The 15,548-nt window shown below is 41.2% G+C and overlaps 1 long non-coding RNA gene across 3 annotated transcripts in view; it reads left to right on the top strand.

Moving 5' to 3' along the window:
• LOC108348625 (uncharacterized) overlaps positions 1-15,343 on the top strand; it is a 72,294-nt gene extending 56,951 nt beyond the window's left edge. For all 3 annotated transcript variants that reach the window (XR_010059294.1, XR_010059293.1, XR_001841978.3), the window contains 4 exons: positions 7,981-8,040; positions 8,849-8,962; positions 13,553-13,666; positions 15,007-15,343. This is a non-coding gene — a long non-coding RNA (uncharacterized LOC108348625). The remainder of the gene's footprint in view (positions 1-7,980; positions 8,041-8,848; positions 8,963-13,552; positions 13,667-15,006) is intronic.
• Positions 15,344-15,548: the final 205 nt, after the last annotated feature.

Here is a 15,548-nt window from a genome sequence, read left to right as displayed (position 1 = left end):
TGGGTATGTCTGAGTGGCATTTTCTTTGTTGCTAGTTGATTTAGGCCCAGCCCACTGTGGGTGGTACCATTCCCTAGACAAGTAGGCATGGACTGTATTAGAAAGGTAAGTGAGCAAACTAGAAGAAGCAAGCCAGTGAGTGAACTTTTTTCCTGACCTCTGCTTCAGTTTCGGCCTCCAGGTTCTTATCTGGAGTTTCTGCATTGGCTGCTCTTGATGATTAACTGTAACCTGTGATAATAAACCCTTTACCCCCTAAATTGCTTTTGGTCAGTTTTATTAAAGCAATGAAAAGCACACTAGGATGCTACCCACCATCCCTTACTGCTACACCACCTCAAGGTTAAGGCCTAATCTTTTAAGCTAATATTTTTTCAAATTTTAGAGACATTTATCTATAGTAGATTGATCTAAAATATGAATCTTTGGGGATTTTTAAAGATATGCATATTTCATACCTAACAGAATTCCAGAGCATGAACATGTATTTTTTTTTTTTTTGGTTCTTTTTTTCGGAGCTGGGGACCGAACCCAGGGCCTTGCGCTTCCTAGGTAAGCGCTCTACCACTGAGCTAAATCCCCAGCCCCGAACATGTATTTTTCTATTCTGTCGTTGGGAGTGGAGTTTTATATTTTGTTTTTACTGTTATTATGGAGCCCATAATGTTGATTTCTGCATGGATCTTTTGATAAGTGTTACCACTCATTTCTGTTGGACATATACTTTGGAGTGGAATTGCTGGATCTTGAAGTAGGCCTACTTTTGGCTTTAGGATACATTGCTGACTTTTCTTCATGTTACACTCCCACCAGCCTCGGGAAAGGCCCAGTTGGCTCATGCAGTTACCGAAGCAGGTCTTGTCGATCTTGTTAATTTTAGGCATCCTGGTGGGTGTGTGCTGGTTCTCATGACTAATGGCAAACTGCATGCTTTCATGGTGAAGTGCCATTCATATGTGCTCTTTTATGAAATGCCTGTGAGACATTTTGTCCATTTCCTTTCCGAAGCATAGCTTTATTGAGATATAACTCACGCACTATAAATGTCACCCTGTTAAGGTATAAATATGTTGGGTTTTCTGTGTGAGACAATGCAGCAATGCTATTACCTCATTTCAGAACATCACATTGATTTCCAATAGAAACCATGTCCCCTAAACACTCATACTTATACCCCTGTGCTCACCTGAGACCCTGGACACTGCCAACTCACTTTCCATTTATGGATATTTCAAACTGAACCATGCAAAGCATAGGTTTTAGCAACTAGTGCTTTCACTACTCATAATGCTTTCTAGGTTCATCCATATTGCAGCACATATCAGAATTTCAACCCATTTATTATTGGGTAATATTCTATCCTGTAACTTTAATTTTTAAATGCTTTAACCTCCCCTTTAGCCCACGTAGCGGGAAAGAAAGGATACTGGTTTAGAAAGGTTCTTTGGAATGACTCCTGTCTGGAAATTGGCAGTTCAGTTTACAGATTAGCAATGACAGCTCGATCTACCCACAAACACTTTATGGATACACCGGCAGTTCAGTTCAGTAGAGTTGGGATAGCAAACACCAATCAGCAGCAGTGGAAATACCTAGCAGAGACAGCCAGGCCTTAGTTTCAGCTCCAGTCAGCAGAAGGGATCAAAAGGAACAGCAGGAGTATCCTTGGCTGTGCCTCTCTCAATGAAGCAAAGATTGGTGAAGATGTGAGACCCACAAGCATTGTACAGCTAGCTCTATAGGTATCCAAGCCCCACTTCTGCCACTGTTCCTCTAGTCCTATTTATACCCTCCAAACATCTCATGTCCTCCATGGGTCTTATCTCAGCGTGTGCATCTGTCTCACCCTGCCAATCAGCCTGAGTTCGGGAAAGTGGCAAGAAACTGGAGCACACCACTAAAAGTTTTTTGCTGTGTTTCTTTCTATGGAATCCCAACAAATGCAGCTCAACTATGCAACATAAGGTAGACCAACCCATGTGTGTTGTTAGCAAAGAATCCATCATTACATGTACTTTCACATTCTTGCCCTAACAAAACCATTATGTAATATATCACATTCTTTATTCATTATTGTGATCATTTATGTAATTTCTGCTTTTATGTATTTTCTACATTTGAATAGGTTCTTATGAACCTGTCTACCATCCCTTTTGGGTATTTTGTACCTAGGAGGAAAGTTTTGGATTATCTGACAACTCTGGCTTTAGGAGTTGCACTGAAGATTACAGTTAATACCTTAAAAAATATAGTTCTTCCCAAAAAGGTTGGACCAAAAAAGAAATTTTTGTCACATAATAATCAAAACCCCAAATGCACAAAACAAAAAAGAAGAATGTTAAAATCAGTGAGGGGGAAAGGTCAAGTAACATACACAGGCAGACCCGTCAGAATAACAACAAACTTCTCAACACAGATTCTAAAAGTCAGAAGATCCTGGGCAGATGTTATACAGACACTAAGAGAACAAAAATGTCAGCCCAGGCTAGTATACCCAGCAAAAATTTCAATTATCATAGATGGAGAAACCAAGACATTCCATGACAAAGCCATGTCTTTCCACAAATCCAGCCTTACAAAGGATAATAGATGGAAAACTCCAATACAAGGAGGGACACACCATAGCAAAAGCAAGACAGGAATCTTCTTTCAACAAAACCAAAAGAGAATAGCCACATAAACATAATTCCACCTTTAACAACAAAAATAGCAGGAAATAATCACTATTCTTTAATATCTCTTAACACCAATGGACTCAATTCCCCAATAAAAAGACATAGACTAACAGACTGGATATGTAAACAGGACCCAGCATTTCGCTGCATGCAGGAAACACACCTCAGTGACAAAGACAGACACTACCTCAGAGTAAAGCCTGGGAAAATTTTTTTCCAAGTAAATGGTCCCAAGAATAAAGCTGGAGTAGCCATTCTTATATTGAAGAAAATTGATGTTCAACCAAAAATTATCAAAAAAGATAATGAAGGACACTTTACACTCATCAAAAAGAAAATCTACCAAGATGAACTCTCAATTCTGAACATCTGTGCTCCAAATGCAAGGGCACCCATAATCATAAAAGAAAATTTACTAAATCTTAAAACACACATTGCACCCCACACAATAATACTGGGAAACTTCAACACCCTACTCTCATCAATGAACAAATCATGGAAATAGAAACTAAACAGAGGCATAGAGAAACTAACAGAAGTTATAAACCAAATGGATTTAACAGATTTCTATAGTACATTTCATCCTAAAACAAAAGAATATACCTTCTTCTCAGCACCTCATGGTACCTTCTCCAAAACTGACCATAGAATCAGCCACACACAGGCCTCAACAGATATAAGAAGATTGAAATAATCACATACATCCTATCATATCACCACAGACTAAGACTGGTCTCCAATAACAACAAAAACAACAGAAAGCCCACATACCCATGGAAGCTGAACAACTATCTACTCAATGATAACTTGATCAGAGAAGAAATTAAAGACTTTTTATAATTTAATGAAAATGAAGGCACAACATACCAAAACTTATAGGACACAATGAAGGCAGTGCTAAGAGGAAAACTCACAGCTCTGAGTGCCTCCAAAAAGTAACTAAAGAGAGCAAACACTAGCAGCTTACTGGCAAATCTGCAAGCTCTATAACAAAAAGAAGCAAATACACCAAAGAGGAGTAGACAGCAGGAAATAATCAAACTCAGGGCTGAAGTCAAATAAGTAGAAACAAAGAGAACTATACAAAAATTTAACAAAACCAGGAGCTGGATATTTGGGAAAATCAACAAAATACATAAGCCCTTAGCCAGACTAACTGGAGGGCACAGAGACAGTATCTAGATTAATAAAATCAGAAACGAAAATTGAGACATAACAACAGAAACTGAGGAAATTAAAAAAAATCATCAGATTCATCAAAAGTCTTTACTCAACAAAACTGGAAAACCAGATGAAATGGGCAATTTTCTAGACAGATACCAGGTACAAAACATAAATTAGAATCAGATAAATCATCTAAACAGTCTGATAACCCCTAAAGAAATAGATGCTGTCACTAAAAGACTCCCAACCCCCCTCCACGAAAGGCCAGAACCAGATGGTTTTAGTGTAGAATTCTATCAGACTTTCAAATAAGACCTAATACCAATACTCTTCAAAGTATTCTGCAAAATAGAAACAGAAGGAACAATACCCGATTCTTTGTATGAAGCCACAAGTACACTTATACCTAAACCGCATGAAGACCCAGCAGAGAAAGAGAACTTCAGACCATTTTCCCCTTACAAATGTTGATGCAAAAATACTCAATAAAATTCTCACAAGCTGAATCCAAGAACACATCCAAATGATCATTCTTCATGATCAAGTAGGGTTTATTCCAGAGATGAAGGAATAGTTCAACATCTTTAGTCATAAGGGAAATGCAAATCAAAACAACCCTGAGATTCCACCTCACACCAGTGAGAATGGCTAAGATCAAAAACTCAGGTGACAGCAGATGCTGGCGAGGATGTGGAGAAAGAGGAACACTCCTCCATTGTTGGTGGGATTGCAGACTGGTAAAACCATTCTGGAAATCAGTCTGGAGGTTCCTCAGAAAATTGGACATTGAACTGCCTGAGGATCCAGCTATACCTCTCTTGGGCATATACCCAAAAGATGCCCCAACATATAACAAAGACACGTGCTCCAGTATGTTCATAGCAGCCTTGTTTATAATAGCCAGAAACTGGGAAGAACCCAGATGCCCTTCTACAGAGGAATGGATACAGAAAATGTGGTACATCTACACAATGGAGTGCTACTCAGCTATTTAAAAAATGACTTCATTATGTTTGCATGCAAACAGATGGAACTCGAAAATATCCTGAGTGAGATAAGCCAGTCACAAAAGAACACACGTATTATGTACTCACTGATAAGTGAATATTAGGCTAAAAGCTGGGAATACCCATGATACAACTCACAGACTACATGAAGCTCAAGAAGAAGGAAGACCAAACTGTGGATACTTCAGTCCTTCTGAGAAGGAGGAACAAAATACTCACAGGAGGTAGAGGGTGGGAGGGACTTGGGAGGAAGAGAGGAGAGGTAGGGAAAAAGGGGGACCAAGATCAGGTATGGGAGGAGAAGGCGATGATATAAGAGGATTAGGAATTTGAACAGAGGTGTGTAGCAATGGGGATGGGGAACTGGGGTAGCCACCAGAAAGTCCCAAATGCTAGGAAAGTAAGAGACCCCCAGGATCCAACAGGGATGAGATTAGCTGAAATGCCCAAGGAAGGGGAGGAAGAACATGGTAGAGACCATATCCAGAGGTTAGGCAAGGCCCCCAGTTGGAGAATGGGGCCACCCACTTATCTCCACACTGTTAACCCAGAATTGCTCCTGTCTAAAGGAAATGTGGAGACAGATACTGAGGGGCAGGCCATCCAGAGTCTTTCCCACCTGGGGCTCCATCCCATATACAGACACCAAACCCAGACACTAGTGCAGATGCCAAGAAGTACATGCTGACAGGAGCCTGATATAGCTGTCTCCTGAGAGGCTCTGCCAGAGCACGGCAAATACAGAGGCAGATGCTGGCAAACAACCATTGGAATGAGCAGGTGGACCCCAATGGAGGAGTTAGGGAAAGGACTGAAGGAGCTGAAGGGGTTTGCATGGATCCAGCCGCATGTGTAGCAGAGGATGGCCTTATCTGGCATCAATGGGAGGAGAGGCCCTTAATCCTGTGAAGGCTCGATGCCCCAGTGTAGGGGAATGCCAGGGCGATGAGGTGGGAGTTGGTGGAGGAGCACCCACAAAAAAGCAGGTGGAGGTGGTTGGAATAGAGGTTTGCAGATGGGAAACCAGAAATGGGGATAACATTTGAAATGTACACAAATATAATATCCCATTAAGAAATAAAATTTTAAAAAATCTAGTTCTTATTGATATAACTTATTTGAAAAGAAGAGGAATATCCACCCAACACAGTTCCACTACCCCTCCCTTCTTTTGTGTGACTGTCATCACAAATAGCATTTCCAGACGTTGTAAACCCACCAAGCGTTTCACAATCATTGGTTTATGTGGTCATTGTTTAAACCATAGACAAGTCGAAAACGTGCACACACAGGACACTGCCCATCTTGATACATACCATCCTGTGTAAATACTGTTATTGGTGTTCAAATGCCTTTATTGGTGTTCCGCATTTCCATATGGTGTGATTGTTGTGTGCTCATTTTAGCCTAAGAAACTCTCTAGGATGGGTACAGCAGTGATAGGCTCCCTCAGATTTTTGTCTATCTGGAAATGTCTGGGTTTTGACTTAATTTTTGGAGTAGTAGACAGTGCCACCAGACATGAAACCTGGTAAGCCTCAGGGGATTCAGGAACCCAGCAACTCCCATAATTGAGAATGGTAGGAATTTAAATCTACTCCAAACTAGGTTTCTATCCTGGAACATGTGACCATGACACCCCATGGAGAGGACTGTGACAATCAGACATGTAGGGACAACAGGTCCTATCCACAAGGAATAAGGTGCATGTGTTATTTCACCAAACATCATCTGAGAGTCCCTGTCTTATGAGCTGTAACGCTCTAGGTAAGAGTTTTCTCAGGAAGCTTTCGTAGTTGAACCTCGACCTGGGCCAAACAGACAGGTGCGCGAGCCTGACTGCAGCCACCTTCTGCTCAGTAGCCCTGCCCATGGCCCTTAACGTCCTGCTACCAAGTTCAGGGTAGTAGAAGAGACCTAGCAGCCTCCCTTGCTCTGGCTTGTCCTTGTAGAGCTCTGGCCACTCCCTGCAGACAGCTGGCATGCAGACTGGTAGGTAACTTTGCCTGTTTTAAAACTTCATGTTGACAAGTATTTTTTAATATTTGAGTAGGCCATACCAGTACCATCTAAAAGCCATAGTCTGAGGTATGAAATGCACTGTTGATGTGTTAGTGGGGCCCCATTGTACATGCTGGATCATGCTTTCTCTTCATGCTTTCATGTTTTCCCCTGAATTTTAATTACTAGATGTTATGTCTGGATCTCTGAGCTTTTGTTTTGCATGCATTGATGTCTGGTCTGCACGTATCTGTGTAAGGACGCCAGATCTCCTAGAACTAGAGCTAGAGATCGTGTGAGCTGCTATGTGGACGCTAGGGGTTGAATCCGGGTCCTTGGGAAGGGCAGCCCGTGCTCGTCACGGCTGAATCATCTCTCCGTCGCCAACTTGGAATTTTTTTATCCACTATTTCTTTAGATGTTCTGCATTCCTGCTCTTTCTCTGTCCTTCTGGGGCATCACCCATGTGTCGGTGCGAAACCATCAAGTTTCAATAGAAAGAAATCTCAGTACCTATTTATTTGGGTCCATACTGTTCTCTTCTGATCCTCAGACTGGGTAATTTCAATTGATCTGTCTTATTGTCAATATTCAATTGATTTTGCCTCACTAATTTTCTCTTCATTTCATAGCTCAGATCTTTCTACTAAATCAACCCACTAAATTATTTTTTTACTTTATATTCCTGCATTATCTTTCCTTTAATTCTTTTTTTTAAACTTTTATAAAGAACTAGGTATCTAATGCAGGGTCCCATCCATGTTTGGCAAACGTGATCTACTTAGCCACACTCGAGGCTTTGGACATTAGTTCTGTGAAAACAGACAGCGCCTATGTGGCCCAGGCTGGTCTTTCACTTGCTATGTAGCTCAGGTTATCCTCAACCTTGTCATTCTCCTGTTTCCCAAGTGCTATGATTGCAGACCTGGGCCAGAAGACCTCAAATTCTTTAGCCATGATTTCATTTAATTCTTTAAGCATAGTTAGTAGATGTCTTTAAGTGTTTGCATGTCACGTCTAACCTTTAGGCTGTCTTAGCTTTTATCCTAGTTAGGGTTTCTATTGCTGTGATAAAATGCCATGACCAGAAGCAACTTGGAGAGGAAAAGGTTTATTTCATCTTATCCTTCCAGTTAACAGTCTACTGCTGATGGGAGTCAGGGCAGGAATTCAAGCTGGGGAAGAACCTGGAGGTAAGAACAAAAGCTGACTCCGTGGAGGAATGCTGCTTACTAATTTGCTCCCCATGGCTTGTTCAGCCTGCTTTCTTATTACACCTAGAATCACCACCAGCCCAGGGATGGTACTGCCCACAGTAAAATGGCCCCTCCCGCATCAATCAAGAAAACGCCTGTAGGCCAATTCTACAGAGGCATTTTCTTGATGGAGATTCCATATTCCCAGATAACCCTAGCTTGTGTCAAGTTGCATGCTGACCATTATTCTGGTTTGCTCTTGTCCTCATGTATATAAACCATATACTTTCTTGTTTCTGCTTTCGTTTATAGTTTTTGATGAAAACCCAATGCTTAAAACAGTATCAGGGAGCCGTTTAGAACAGTGAACCGCCCCCATCCCAAGCAGCCTGTCGCTTTGCTGGTGTTGTTGGTAACTGTTTACTGAGCAGCTTTTGTGGCCTTGCTTTGTAAGCCTTGCATTTGCTGTAATACAGTCACTGAAGTCTGCGCTGACTTTCCTAATGGCGCAACGGATATTGTCTTAAGTGCTGTGGGCCAACAACCTCCCACCCTCCACCAAAGGGCCCTGGACACATCACCACACCACCTCTCTAGTGCTTCAGCAGGGCATCACTGTGCCTTAAACGTCACTTCCTACTCTCACATATTCTGACTGCAAATCAGACTCTGTGGTGGGAGGTCTTTTTAGGTCTTCACTGAGCATGTGCACAACCACGCTATACATACATTGGTTTCTATGTCCTCTCGAGTATGCGAGGACTTTCCAAACTGCCTGTGAATTTCCTTGATGTCTTTCCATCAGCCTCCTATGTGCTCCAACCCTGTCCCCACTCCAGTGGCAGTGTTAAACAATCTCAAGTGACTGCTGTTAGCTAACACCCTCGAGACAAGCTGAACACGCGGAAGAGACTCTGAGGTAGGTTAAATAGAGACAGCCCCTGCGAACAGAGCTTTGCCATGAGCCTGTCAGACAGGTCGAATCATCTTGACGCCCCAGGGACAGAGGTTTAGAAACTGCTCCAACTTGGTCCTGCCCACCTCTGGTAGACACCAGGCTGCTGGCCCTCGGTTACCATGGTTACAAGGCCTTTAGTTTTCAAGGCTACTGTGGAGCTGGGGTGAAGGGGTGGAGCGAGTTAAAATGTCACAGAGCTCCATGTTTTGTTTTCCAAAATGCAGCTGCTTTTCTTCAAGAGAGACGTTCCTTGGATCAGAAGAAACCTTTGGTGAATTTCCAGAGTTTTGAGAAAGCTCAATTTTAGCAACACTTATGTTGTTCTTATGAGGAGTAGGTTTCGTGGGTCCTTTTTTCATTCCGGATATCGTTGTGATTTTTTTTTTTTTTAAATTTTCTGCTATGGTGACTTATGCGTTTCCTATTTACCTTTTCGATACATGAAGAGCTAGGTCCGCAGTCACACACGTGCTTGCTGAATGTCCCCTCCATGGCATCGGCTGTTCCTCTCTGAGATTTCCTGTTCCTCTGTGATTAGTTGAATAATATGACCTCGCCCTGCCAGGCGGTCAGCAATATTTATTGACTAACACAGAGAAGGGGAGCTGGTGGTTCACGGCCATTTGGAACTATTACGTTCAACTAAACTGCTCCATTCTGTGTGATCTGTACTTTTTACCACTAGATAATGTGACCGTATCCTTTTTATAAAAAGTGAAATGAAATAAACATACTCTTAGAAAATATCAAATTTCCTTTTTTTTTTTTCCTCTTCTACTTCCTCAGGTGCCAATACTTGTTGGATCCTGTAAGTTTTTCTCTGGGAGTTCCCATCCATTCACACTCAACACAGCTATTTACATATGTCTGCCTGTGTGTGGAAACCTTTACAAACTGTTTCAGCAGCCGGTTTTGTGGCTACCTGGTTTTCTACCACTGCTGTTTTAAAGGCTACATTGCATTACTTCAACTCGTGCTCTGCAAGAACATTAGGATTCTTGGTTGTAGCTGTTGTCTGGACCTGATCTCGAGTCTCCTGAAAAGAGAGTTTCAGTGAGGGACTGACTGTCTAGACTAGGTTGGCCTACGGGCACACCTGTTGGAGACTATCTTGATTATGTTCACTGATATAGGAAGATCCAGCCTAAAGGCAGGTGGCCCCAATCCCTGCTCTTACAGTCTGGACTATGTCAGAGCGGAGAAAGCAGGCAGAGGCGGAGCACCCATGCGCTAATCAATCGCTCTGGGCTCTTGACTGTAGATGTAGTGAGATCAGCTTTTCATGCTTCAACGGCTGGGACTTATCGGCTATGGTGGGACATTCTTGGACATGCTAGCCAAATAAACCCTTTCTCTCTTCAGTTGCTTTTGCAAGAATATTTTAATCACAGCAGTGGGGTGGAAACTAAGAGAACTGCAGAAGCACCTCTGAGCCTAAGTTCCGAGATTTATGTGTTCCAGAAAGTTCCAATCATACAAGGAGAATACACAGATCCAAAGACAGACAGCATTGATAGGTGGCTGTGTTTCCTCCATCCGAGACAGAAATTGGAGATTAGTATTCTTTCTAATATTGATAGTCGAATGATTAAAAATCTATTTTAAAGCTTTAGTCTAGATTTCCTCGTCACTTGTGCAACTGAGAATATTTTCATCTGTCCATCTGCCCGTGAGTTGCTTGTTCGTATCCTTCAGTTATTTTGAATTTTGTCTTATTGACTTGTGTGTTTTACTGTATATGCTCTGGATATTCACTTTTGCCTGTAGAATATATTGCAAGCATTTTCTCAATATTATTGCTGCATCTTAACATGCCTTATACTGCATTTTATATGTTTAAAAAGTTTACTTCAGTAGACTCTTGTACTCATATAATTTCTGTCCCTAGGCAGGCCTACCTCAGTATTTTTAAATGCGTCTGTGCTTTCTTTTGATAATTTATCATTTTTGTATGATTGTGTTTTCCTGATTTTTATGGTGGCAAGTTAACTTTCCAGAATGCTGTTACTCTGTCTCAAACCTGCCTCTGGTAAATGTGTGAGCAAACTCCATAGTCACTGCAGGCTCTTTTTTTTTTTTTTTTTTCAAAACCATAAGTAACTTTCCAGAAAACGTTTGCTTAATTGTGGTTCCCTCGCCTCAGCTTAGAAAAGCTCAGATCATGTGTGCAGGAGCCAGGACTGCAGGACTCCTTGAGTCTCACTGGCTGTGTGGTCATCTCCGCCAATGTCAGATTCTTCTATTAATATTGTATTACAGACTCAAGGTGTGTTCCCCTCGTTCTCTTCTTTCTCACAAAGTTAGGATAGCAGAACAAACACACACACACACACACACACACACACACACACACACGCGTGCACATGCACGCATGCATCTTAACATCTAGAGGATTGATTCTAACACCAAATTCTGTAGATGGTCAAGTCTATTAGATAATATTATCTATTCACATTCTCACATCTACTCTGTCATCTTTAGATTATGAAAATACCCACTACTGTGTAAATATTAATTATATCATTATTTTGTTAGTATTTATTATTTGTTTATTATTATTTATTACTATGTATTATTGTTTAGGAAACATTGACTAGAAAATAAGTTATTTATCCTGACTGAAATAACTAAAATAATGTCTAAAATAATATTTTCAAGCTACAGTTAGCTTAACCTGTCTATAATATGCACCCACAGTTACACTGTATACACACACAGACACACACACACAGACACACAGACACACACACAAACACACACACACACGCCTTGATTTATGTGGCACCCACAGTTACAAATGACTGCGCGCACACACACACACACACACATGCACACACACATACACATACACACACACACACCCTGACTTATATAGTGTAATCTTTATTTATTCATAATTCATCATTTCCTATTAGTTATTAAAGTGCAGTTGCTAACTTCAAATGATGTGCCTTTATCTGTTTTTTCTCTTAACTGGTCACTGTGCTTACTGTCTATTCTGTATGGCCATGGTCCCTATGACAGTTACTAATTCTCTTGCAGGTTCTAATAGTTTTCCTGATTGCTTATATAATGTTTTCTTGATTTATTTCTATACTTGGAGCCTTATAAAACATTGTCTGGTGACAGTGACATGTTGTCCTTGCCTCTTGAAAATTTACTTGGAAATGGTTTTATCGTCTTGCACTTAGATTGATTGTGAAGGCCCATTCCTAGGCTATAAGGGATGTTTTAATAATTATGGTGGAAGGTTCTCTTTAGTCTATCTTCTCATTTGTTAATGCAGTAAATTCCATTAATAGGAAGCAAAATGCCAAATCACCTTTCAGTTCATGAGATGAAGCCGATTTGCTCATCATGTATTTTTAATATATTGCTAGAATTGATTTATTAATATTTTATTTATGTACTTGCATCTCTACTTTCAAACAGGATTATAATTTTTCTTTGCTGCCATGCCTATTTTGGGGGTTTTGCTAGCTATATAAAGAAAATGAAGGGGTTCTGCTTGGCTTACATTTTCTTCAGAGGTAGTAATCAACTCCTACTAAAGGTTTTTCAGACCTTATCAGCTGGGCTGAAAAAATGTTTACATTTATCTGCTTTCCCTCTCCATCACTGTTAATGATCTGAACCAATTCCTTAACTTTAAGCCGATTGTTCTTAGGTTATCATTTATCACGTGTGCATGTCTAAATTTAAGTCCTTTCAAATAGATATAAATAAACTAACAAAACACATTTTTTAAACCCTAAATTGATGAGCATGGAGGGGGTATTAAAATGCCATTGCTTCTCTGTCCTTTATAATGGAAAAAAGTCACAGTCACGATGGATGCTCACAGTAGCTGCTTCTTGGCTTCCTGATACTAGAACAAATATCTGAGAGAATCAGCTCACAGATGGGTCACTTCAAAGAAGGATGGGCCAGCTTATGGAGGGAAAGGTTAGTTCGTAGACGGATAGGTCAGATGATGGAGGTATGGGTCAACTGATGGGGAGGTGGGTCAGTTCACGAGGGATGTGCCAGCTGATGAAAGGTTCAGTCCTTGCTTGCTCAGACTATGGGGAGACAGCACATTCCTATGGTAGGAATGCATGAGGTGGCCAAACTGCTGACCTATGGCACTTGAGAGGTGAACACAGAGAAGAAGAAAGAAAACAGGCTCCCACAAGCCCCTTTATCCCACATCCCAGTGATCTAATACCTCACATGAGGCTCCCAGCTCTTAAAGGCTCTATCAGTATGCAATGGCATCTGAAACCAAAGAACAAACGTTAACACATGGGCTTTGGGACCACTCACCGAAATCATAGAGGACTAGGAGTTCAGTCAGTTGCTGTCCTGAGGACCTTTCACTACAAAAATTGCATTCTGGGATGTCTTGCTCAGTACTAAGTTATATTCAAGTTATCATCATAAACTTCATACAATTCAAATTATATATCTCATATATAATGATCATCGGGGCCCTTGAATTTTAGATTGGAAATGTAATTGACACTAAGTGTATATACTGTTTCTAGAAACACAGTGGGTGTTCCTTTATAGGTGCAGACCTTCCAGTGAAGCCATAGGCTCAATGGATGTGAAGTGGGTCCTGTGACTAATACCACACTGGTCCTTGAGCTACTGCACGATAACCAGAAGAAACCTAAGCTTCAGGTAATAGAAGGATGTGGAGCTAGCAATTCTGATGTAAGATGGCCCTCTTGGCTATGCTTTGGGGTCACATGAAGAATATAAAGAGCCATTTACATTGAACATAGCCAAGTAAACTGATTTGAGTCCCTGTGTTAATATGTGTGTGTTTTTTAAAATTAATTATTTTTTTATTTATTCACGTTACATCCTGCTTATTGCTTCCTCCCAGTCACGCCCTCTCACAATTCTTCCCCCAACTCCTCTTCTCTTCTCCTCTGAGCAGGTGGGGCTTCCTGGATAACCCCCTGACCCTGGCACTTCAAGTCTCTGCAAGACTAGGTGCTTCCTCTCCCACTGGGGCCAGACAAGGCAGCCCATCTAGATAAACATGTCCCACACATAGGCAACAGCTTTTGGGACAGCCCCCATGCCAGTTGTTCGGGACCTACATGAAGACCAAGCTACACATCTGCCTAATGTGTGTGATTAAGGGACTTAAGCCTCTCATCAAAAGAACCCAACAGAAAGTTTCTCCCTTGCATTCAGTGTCACAGGCCCCACACAAATAAGAGGATGGTCCATCAAAAGAAAAATAGCCCCTTTCCTTCTGAGTAGATATTCAGATAATATCTCTTTTAAGAGAGATTATGTGGGGCACAATTAATTGTGATGGGATTAAAATTCAGTGTTTACTGGCAGACACTAACGTTTCCCTAGCACGGGCTCTGAGAAAAGACATTAGAAGCAGGCTTGCTAACATGCTTAAACAGCTTTAGGAAGCATCGGGTTGCTTTCTGCTGAATCGCCATCCTCACAGTCCTGCTGCAGACTAATCAATATTTTAATTACATGGGACTCTTACCTCCTCCTGGAGCATCCCATCACGCAAAACCTAAAACTCTGACTATCTTGATAGTCACCCCCAAAATTTCACTACTTCATCTCATTCCCCTACTCCCAATAAAGACCTTGTCTCTTATAACTATTACAACAAATATGCAAGTGACAGCTTGTTCTGGGGAGACTTTATTCAGAAGCAAACCATTGATTTCTCTGACTATCATTCTCTTTGCAGCCTCTGAAAACATAGTGTGCTTAGGGGCAATCCCCACTTAATTTTGATAAGTGATCTGCAAGGTGAGCTCAGAGATTCTGAGGATCCAAATTAGGACACAGTCTACACATAAGTCACGTCCGGAAACTACTACAGGAACATATTAAAGTGGGTTTATTGCCTAGCTGTTTTTAGCATTTATCTTAATTATTTAAAAATGTATTTTTGCACGCTAAGCAATGCTTCCTGTAAACACCCCTCAGCTTTTGCCGATGATAACAAAACTTCAAAATTATCTGCTCTGCAGCTCTCTGCTGGCTCTCCCTACGCACCACTGACGTCCAGATCCTTCTCTCCATCAACTGCATCCTGCCATTTGAAAAGAACTTTCTTCTGCTTTGCTGCGGACCCAACCTGGATTTTCATGGACGCTAAGCAAACACCCTACCACCGTGTTAACTTCCTACCCCACCCCATGATCCTGCCCTTTAAAAGGAAGAGCTATCAAATGGATAAGTATATGATAAAAGTTTTATCAAGCTATTTAGTTATTTGCCTCTTACTTCTTATCAGACAAATGCCAGTTCAGCAATTGAATGACAATTGTGACTTCTGTGACATGTTAATAAAGCTCAGAACCTCCAGATTTTCTGTTGGTGTAGGTTACTGAAGCAGAGCTATATCCTTTCCTCTGAGCTGTCTTCACTGCCTTGAAGACACTGCACTGAAGAAAAGGGAGCCATGGAGCCTTGGTGTAAATCCCCATATTATTAACTACTGCACTTTGATCTCCATGAAAGTCACAACTCTTGTGAATCTTAGGTTCTCACCCCCAAGACATTTCTAATG

The sequence above is a fragment of the Rattus norvegicus genome, chromosome 17 (genome assembly GCF_036323735.1).
Source record: "Rattus norvegicus strain BN/NHsdMcwi chromosome 17, GRCr8, whole genome shotgun sequence".
Lineage (NCBI taxonomy): Eukaryota > Metazoa > Chordata > Mammalia > Rodentia > Muridae > Rattus > Rattus norvegicus.
Note: the sequence above shows the minus strand (reverse complement) of the source record. Positions and strands in the feature narration are given on the sequence as shown.